Source organism: Nuphar pumila, chromosome 4 (assembly GCF_984573655.1).
Source record: "Nuphar pumila chromosome 4, dmNupPumi1.hap1.1, whole genome shotgun sequence".
In the NCBI taxonomy this organism is placed as follows: Eukaryota; Viridiplantae; Streptophyta; class Magnoliopsida; order Nymphaeales; family Nymphaeaceae; genus Nuphar; species Nuphar pumila.
Window position 1 is genome coordinate 131,904,296 of NC_143252.1, and position 8,511 is coordinate 131,912,806.

At 40.6% G+C, this 8,511-nt stretch overlaps 1 pseudogene across 2 annotated transcripts; it reads right to left on the bottom strand.

Moving 5' to 3' along the window:
• Positions 1-3,423: 3,423 nt before the first annotated feature.
• On the bottom strand, positions 3,424-5,729 carry LOC149841098 (F-box protein At5g46170 pseudogene; annotated as a pseudogene). Of its 2 annotated transcripts, XR_016431632.1 has the most exons (4): positions 4,662-5,729; positions 4,425-4,508; positions 3,932-4,040; positions 3,424-3,645 (listed from the first exon to the last, which is right to left on the bottom strand). The product of XR_016431632.1 is annotated as an F-box protein At5g46170 pseudogene, transcript variant X2 (transcript). The 2 variants fall into 2 exon arrangements; XR_016431631.1 differs by having other exon boundaries at positions 4,425-5,729.
• Positions 5,730-8,511: the final 2,782 nt, after the last annotated feature.

Below are 8,511 nucleotides of genomic sequence, written 5' to 3' on the forward strand. Positions count from 1 at the left end.
TGTGGATATTTCAAGCTTAAGATTTTTTGTAGAGACATAAATTGCAGCATCTTTGAACATAGAATGTGGGAATGGAGAAAGCATTTGGACTAGATTGTTGAATGACATAAGAGTGCGCCGAGCAGATCTAGTGATTGGGCCCGAGTACTTTACAAAATACTCAGGCACACAAAACACAGAAAATCGCTGTGCGTTCTACATTTTGTGGTTTACACAAAATCACTACTGGATAGCGATTTTCTGTGGTTTGTGTTTTACATAGAAAATCACTGTATGCTATAGAGATTTTCTATTTTTCTGCGGCCGGAATACTTTATACAGTAATCGGCCCGATCAGCTAAACCACGCCTGACATAAGAGGGGGGAGGGAATGTTGACAAAAAAACAAAAAAGAAAGAACACTTATTAGAAGCGGCCATTATTGATTCGAGGGAAGCTTCGGTTGATGTGGGTTGTCAGTGTTCTCCTCAGCCAATTGACGCCCTCGATGAGCTCAGGCCTTGAAGTCAAGAGGAGAGTAGGACCCTTAAACCTCATAGAGAGAGAAACCAATATGGCACGCTTTCATCAAACATCTGTAGACTCTAAATAGTGGGAAATGTGAGAGGTTACTATAACTGCCATGCAATTCAAAATGATAATTGAATGGCAACCGCTCCCACCACAATAGAAACTCTACATTTTCTTAGATAGACCCGTGTTAAACTGGGTCACATCAAGTTGGACCCGATCCATAGTCTAAAAAGGAATGCATATTAAAGTGCAGATTAGTCATTGTTGAGTAGCAGGTGAGTAAGCTCAGTGATATGGGTATCATTCAAGCCAGAATTATTTAGTTTTTACAAGTTTTGCAGATTTATTTAGTTAAGGTACATTTGTCATGTTATCCTTAGGGATGGGAGTGGACCGGGGAAAAATGGAGCCCCGCCCCACCTCGCCAGGTTTGGACGGGGGATAGAGGACATGAAACGGGGATGAAGTTTAAAATCAAAACCCATGCAAGGATGGAGGTAGGGATAGACTTATGCTTTTCCCCATCCCTGATCCCCGTTAATAAAATAACTAAAATATCTTTAGGGATGGCAGTGGACCGAGGATGGAAGACATGAAACGAGAATGAAGGCGTAGAGGAAAGTTAAAATCAAAACCCGTGCGGGGATGGACGGCAGAATTTTGAGATGGGGGCAAGAGTGGAGACCTTGTCCCCCGCCTCCTCCCTGATCCACTGCCATCTCTAATTATCCTACTTAGCAATATTGTTGGACAAGTTCTCACTAATGTTTAAAGATTGGGATTCAGATAAGCAATCCTTTAAAAGACTAAAAGTGAATTCGGTCCAGCTAACAAAAAATCTGATATTTACATGTATTGGGATTCAGATTGTAGTCGAATTCTGATTTTAGTCAAAGTCAGACTTGGATTCGGATGCAAAAACCAATATCGAGTAAGGATGTGATCACTAACTAGCTCCTACTTTGTCTACCGGATCTAACTAACCGAATTTGGATTCTGGTTGAATGTTAGATAATATCTGACATGTTGACATCCTTAAGTGTTGGCATCCTCTTTTACTATAGTCTGGCGACATCCATAGCATCACTCGGCATATTAACATTTTTTTTAAACTGAAATTGACATATTAACATTTTTAAGAAGAAATATTTTTCAGCTAATGGCAAAAATAATGAATTGAAGAAGCAAATGTACCAAATTATATAGAATATAGCTATAGTTTTATCATAATATAAAGTAGGAATGCATAAGTGTGTGATATCGGTCTATGTAACTCACATTGTTTATTGGAAAACATGCTTTATTTGGGCACGAAAGGATTAGGTTCCACCAATTATTGGTAGACCCTGAAAAGGTGAAGTTTGGATCCTATACAAATCCATAACTCTCTTTGGATGTTTGAGCTAGATTTGGATCCAAATCTTGACATGTTTTCAAGAATAGGAATATAGTTTTAGGCCAACAAGCTAAACCCCTTTTATTTCTTATGTCAAGGATAGATAGGGCTATCAACAAGTTGGGTTTGTATTGGTAACCTGACTCGACTTGACCCAAATTCTTAGATATGGGCATAAAAAATGACTACTGGAATATTATTTGGGTTAGCCCGAACCCAACCCAAGTAATATGGGAGTTGGGTTTGGGTTATGATGTTTGTCGAATATCTAACTTGACCTTATATTTTAGTGAAAGTATCCCTTAAATTCTAACGATCTGGTTTGAGATTTCATTTTCTTAACCCGATAAAACCTGAGATTTTTAAAATAGATTTAAAATTGAATCCAGATCCAACTCAAACATTACAAGGAAGTTACTGTTTCATCTGATCTCTTAGCTATATTCATAGATAAGGATGGGATTGCAATAAGGGTAAGACAGTAATTATGGATTATGTGAAGTCAAACTAACTTTAAATAATTAGGTAAAAATGATTGGACTTCTAAGGTAAGGGTCAAACAGTTATTGTGATGAAGCAATAGTAGTAGTAGTTCATTTGCTAAAAAGGTAAAATAATAACTTCCAAACAATGGTTAGAGTTAACTCAAGGACAAGCTAATTAACAGGATTACGAGGTCATGGACGAGGGACATTTGATCAACTGTGATTGGACCTAAAAGTTTGATGTGTATTTGAAAATTTTCCTTGTATTTATATGTGAAATATTCTGTGGAAAAAACTTTGGTGCATTGCGATATACCCATGACGTATCTTGGGTGATGTTGAAACTATGAATCTTTGCTTATTTAAAAAAGGAAAGAGAAGGAAGGGAAAAAAATTTATCCACCGCACTTAAATGTTGGGGAATTTGGATGTTAGGCATTTTCTATTTTCCCAGATAGGCATATACTATGGGCATGTTTGCAAAGACTTGTGATTCTTGAATTTTCTTAAAATCTTGTGATTGCAGGTCACAATCGCAACACTTTCTCAAGGTTAGCGAAATATGAGGAAAGTGCAATTTTTTTCGTCTTGAATCATATGAAAGTTGGTCACAAGATTGACCTTGTGACCAACAATCACAGCTTCTACTTTCTCAACTGTGAGTGTCCCATCTCTTCTTGAAAAAAAAAAGTGATTGTCCATTCCGCCTGTGACCAAAGCAAACAATCCACATAAGCATGTTTAAAATCTCTCGTGCTTCGCATTTCAGCTCGAGTAAACCATCTTCCAATCCACCGATTTTCTCTAATTGGAGTAATGGAGATCGGTTTTCCTGCATACTGCTTTCCTTTTATATGTTTTATGTTTGGAAAATCTTGTGCTCCATTCTTGATCGTTCATCTTCCCAAACTTTGTTTGTTGGTTATCCTTATTAGTCCTCCACTTGACCAAAAGACTGGAAAGCATTTGCAAGTCCTGATCACCAAATTCTTGAGGAATCTGATAAATAAAAAGATTTGCTCCAAAAGGACTTGTTTCACAGGAGATATTTGTATACATCCAGTTAATAACGAAACAATCATTAAGTATACCTTAAAATTGAAACAAATACAATACCTCAGTTCATACTTATTTCGCCTGTGAGGAGCTTGTATTGCTATTTGCAAAGGAAGAATTAGTATTAACTGGTACAGGCAGTATTGAACCAGGTGCACTGGTTATAGGTCTGTGACATGTTTCCTTCTTGTGAAGCTGAGACAAGAATAACATTCATACGAAATGAAATGACTTGACACTGAATAGATTGTTAAGCAGAAAATGTTCAAATCAGATACAAATAATCTATATTTACAAAAAAACACATTTGAAATGGTTTTGGCAGAAAATGATTCCTTGAAAAATGACCTAGCCCCAGAAGTTGGAAACAATCAAATGCACAGATGAAATACAGAGTCAGACCCAATCTATGCATCCTAGAAATTTTGGAAAACTTTAGGCCATTGAAACCATCTAAGCAGTAAAGCATAAATCAGCTTACTTGATCCAGGCTTGTCCACCTCCCTGACAATGTGTCTTTCCAGCCTTGTATCCGAGAAAGGCGGTAAGCCGACATGCCTTGCTTGGGTTGTCTCTTGGGAAAGACTTCACTGAGGCATTTCATGAAATGGACATGAGATAATGAATGAGTAAATTACAATCATAACTAATTACAATAACAAAAAAATGGTGTGCATCCATCCTTAAATCAGTCAGTAGCAACAACAACAACAAGAATTATTCGGGATGAACAATAGAATTATTTGGACAAGGCCACATCTAGGTATTTTGTTAAATAGCCAGGCCAAACGGCCTTTTTTGTGACAAAATATGAGAGATGCAGTTAACATGCTAATATTACAATCGTATAAGTTGTCATTTGATAATGCCAACGAAACTGTTGAAGAAACCAAACCACAGAGCAAGTCCTAAAATGCATCAACATAATTAAAAAAGAATTGACGATAGTATTGCAGGTAGATGTCTGGCCATACCTTTACACGCTTTTGATCCAAATCTCCTGTGCCACAAACAGGGAAGACACCCAAAACAAAGCAACTTAAAAAGAAATGGTAGACCTGATGCACATAAAAAGCAGAATTACTGACAACTGAGGAAAACGGATACCACAATAATCTGTAATGAGATGCAGATGAAAACATATCAACTCTAGAGCAACAAGTAATATATCAGACATCAAATGCAAGAGTAAGAGAGTTTCAAACAGATACTCTGATAAACTCCAGCTTTACAATGATGCAATTTCTATAAGCAGCAAGACACCACTTTTCCACATTGAGCACTGGATCAATCCCAAGCGAAGGAACAATTAAAAAGAATAAAAGAAGGAAGAAAGAAACAATTTCTTTCCCAAGCAAAGGAACACTTTTCCACATTGAGCACTGGATCAATCCCAAGCGAAGGAACAATTTCTATAAGCAGCAAGACACCACTTTTCCACATTGAGCACCAGAACTCCGCGAGTTGCTCCTTCCCCATGCAGAGCATCCCCTGCCCGTCGACATCGGTGAGAACCAGGCTATCGAGTGTCGGATGCTCTGCCACGATCGATTGTAGGAAGTAATGCCGAGCGGAGACGGCGATCAGCGAAGTGGTCGTCCAGACGACACGCAGCTTCAGCCCGTCGTTCATGTAAAACGACTCTGGGATGCCTCCCTGGTCCTCGGGGCCACAATTGGGGTCCCTCTCGGCTTTAATGGCGGGATCGATGGAGAGATCGTCGCCAGCAGCGGGCCACCGGCAGAAGGAGGTGGCACCAAGGATGGCGCAACTCTCGAGTGAGCTCCCAAACTCAGCCTTCCACTTGAGGAGGGTGTCGTCGTTGACACCGAGCTCGCCGTCGAGGAGCTCGATGCGGAGCCGGCAGAGCTCCTTGAAGGAGTGGAGGACCTCGTAGGGGGAGTGGTGGGAGACCTCTGCGAGGATAATGCGCTTGAGGCCGATCAACTGTTGGATGGCCTGGATCGATCGAAGGATGCTGTCGAGGAGCAGCTTGGCGAGGACGTCGCCCGGCTTGGTGTCGCCGCCAATAGAGGGGTCATCGTTGTCGTCACCGTCGTCGGAGATGATGCAGTCGACGCGGACGATGACGGAGTCGACTTGGGGGAGGAGGGAGGCGAAGCTCCCAAAGACGGCGAAGCAGCGGCCGAGGGCCTTGATGTCACCTAGCTTGTTCAGGATGAGAAGCAGCATGGAGTCAGGAAGCTGATCGAAGTGGTCCACCGCCACCCTCGACATCCCAAGCCACTCGGTACTGAGAGAGAGAGAGAGGGAGGAAGAATTTTGTGCCCTAGATTGGCCGATTTAAGTCAAAAATTAGTGACGGAAATATTTTGTCTCAAAATTCATCGCAAATTAGCGACAAAATTATTTTGTTGCCTATCCGTCGCGAAGTTGCGATGGAGTTTAAGACGAAATGTTTTTTTCGCTAATTAGCGATAGATTTTGAGACGGCACAAATCCGTCGCTAGTTCCAATTTTAGGGATGACTAGTTTTCTCTAGCTAATCCATCATAAATTTGCGATGAATTATTTTCGTCGCAAATTTTCATCGCTAATCGACATTTTTCTTGTAGTAAAATAGTATTATTAACTCTACGTCAATTTTCGAACTCATTAATATTGATTTATGGGAAGGATATCAAACTCATCATTATTATGTCTACATTATTTTCTAACCATTGTAGATGATTACTCTGGCTCAACTTGGGTTTACTTGATGCGTTATAAATCTCAAACTTCTAGAAAAAAATGATCGTGATTTATTGTTGTAAATAACCATAAATAAGAGATATCCTAAAAGCTATCCTAAAATCGTGGAGCTCACAGTCTTCTTTTATTTATTCTTGTATAAATATATTGTAATATTTGTCTGATAAGTAATTATTGTTCCACTGAAAATTCGTTTATTCCAATCCTAAAATCTCATTGTCGTTTAACAGGTTGGGCCACCCAACTGTGCAAGTCCCCTGAACCGGGTGCAATTAAATCCCTAAGGGCTCGTATGAATCGCCCCAAATCTGAAGACCAGACAGAGGTCTAAGTGAGAGTTTGAAGATCTGACAGAGATCTAAGGAGGTGAGAATTTGAAGATAGCATAGAGATCCTTATCTCTCATCCGACCCCCTAGCATCTGATGAGAGATCCCTCTCCACTTTGACATGGGCCCACATTGCATCAGCGTGCCCCATGTCAACTGAAATCCACGGATCTGAGATAAGAGTGACTCAAATTTGCTCTAAAATATCATAAAGACAGAGTGTGCAATCAGGTTTAATGTGATTGCACACTTGCAGTGTGCTGTTACACCTGATAACTCTCCACCTGTGCTTGTGCTTGGGCCTTACCTTTTTTTATATGACGAGGTACCCTCTCCTAAGTGAGGGAAAACTCTGGGTGGAGCTCACGATTACCCTGCCTTAATGCTTGGGCCCTACCATTGACAAGTTGCATCTTAAAGACGGAGGGTGATCAGATGTGGTGGAATACTAAATGTGTTCAATCACATTGCACCAAATCCTCCCTCCATCCCTCTCTCAAACTTGTTTTGGGGGAGCCCCCAACTCCTCCCACTTTTATTATTGCATTTCCCTCTTTTCTAGCCTTAATAATCGCATGCACCTCTACATACCTCGCCCGAAAACGTCGGATTTCCGTTCCCCATCTCGTTTGCCCCTACATTTTATGTTGCTTCTTTCTCTAAAATGCATATCCGACCTCGAGACAACCCCATCTCTCAGCAACTAAGGATTGATGGTTTGCTTTTCTCACGGGCCTAGATTTCTCTCCTTTCAGCCAATAGTTTCTTCAGATCTATGGTGTGCCAATTGGTGGTGCAAAGAGAATGGAGGGAATGTTGCACTCTTCTAGTCTTGTTTTCTTTCTTTTCCTTTTTGATATTTTACTTCAAATATAGAAAAAATGCACATGTAGCCTCTCTGGTAAAAAGGGGGGGGGGGGGGGGGGTAAAAGAATATAGGTGGGCTTTTTACATATGCATTCATGCTTGTGTGCAGGAAGATGAGCAGCAGAAGAAAGAAGAGGGTGCAAGTAAAAATAGGTAAAGATGATGATAGTTAAATAGTGATGGTGGTTCTTAAATTTATCCTGGTTATAGGAACATGGTGCGCGCTTTTTATGTTATGTGTGATGGAAAGGCGTGGAGGGTATTGATGAAGTTTTGTTGTTATTCTGTTCTTTTTCAGTTTTGAGCAGAAATTGGTCGACTGTGGTGGCGCCTGAGAAGCAGTCCGCACAAGGTATGAATTATTTTATTGATAACAGGCTGTGAGGAAACATTAACGGTGGGGACTTGATTTAGTGAGCAGATTTTTATCTACTGTGTGAAATCTGCAACACCCATGTATTGTATTGAATCATCAAGTGTTTGTTTCTCCTTCTTGTTGATGGTTGTTCGCAATGAAATTGAAATGACACTGCAGATGGAGGATGGTGCGAGGAGGAGGCCTTTCCATTGAAGAAGAGGAAGAATCCTGAATGGGCATTTGATGGTGATAATGACGATAACGATGATGAAGGTGATAGCGATAATGGGTGCAAGCAGAAGAAGAAGAAAGTGAGTGTGGTAGAGAAGAGATGGAAGTGCACTCGGATGAATGGAAGAGGATGGAGGTGCAACAAACCAACGCTAGTTGGATACTCTCTTTGTGAGCATCACCTTGGCAAGGGAAGGAGGATAAAAACCATCAACACTCTTGCACCCCAAGATGATAACCCTAAGGCTGTTGCGAAGGGAAACAAGAAAAAGAAAGAGATGGAGAGTGTGGCCAAGGCTCAATCCATGAACAGCCTTCTTCTGGACGAGGCTTAAAAAAAACGGGTAAAAGTAAGCCCCTCTTGTTACTTCTCTACGTGGGTATGTTTGGGACTGGTACTCATGCAGATCTTTCATCTGGAGGTTTGTTGACTAATAGAAGCTACAAAGGAAGTGAGTTTGTTGGTAGTGTTTTTTTCTTTATTGGCTTGTGAATGGATGAATGAATGAATTTGATTTTGTTTGCTTGTCGAGTCTGCCTGCCTGTCGTTTCTTTTCACTGTGGA